The sequence below is a fragment of the Colobus angolensis genome, unplaced genomic scaffold, assembly GCF_000951035.1.
Source record: "Colobus angolensis palliatus isolate OR3802 unplaced genomic scaffold, Cang.pa_1.0 Scaffold161, whole genome shotgun sequence".
NCBI classification, from domain to species: Eukaryota; Metazoa; Chordata; class Mammalia; order Primates; family Cercopithecidae; genus Colobus; species Colobus angolensis.
In genome coordinates this window covers 4,793,947-4,794,368 of record NW_012114722.1, presented here as the reverse complement: position 1 = coordinate 4,794,368, position 422 = coordinate 4,793,947, and positions in this window count along the sequence as shown.

Genomic DNA, 422 nt, shown 5'->3' with positions numbered 1-422 from the left:
GGATATCATCCAGGAGAACTTCCCCAACCTAGTAGGGCAGGCCAACATTCAAATTCAGGAAATACAGAGAACGCCACAAAGATAATCCTCGAGAACAGCAACTCCAAGACACATAATTGCCAGATTCACCAAAGTTGACATGAAGGAAAAAATCTTCAAAAACATGCCAAAATGTAAAGACCACAGAGGCTAGGAAGAAACTGCATCAACTAACGAGCAAAATGACCAGTAAATATCATAACGGCAGGATCAAGTTCACACATAACAATATTAACCTTAAATGTAAATGGACTAAATGCTCCAAGTAAAAGACACAGACTGGCAAAGTGGATAAAGAGTCAAGACCCATCAGTCTGCTGTATTCAGGAGACCCATTTCACATGCAGAGACATACATAGGCTCAAAATAAAGGGATGGAGGAA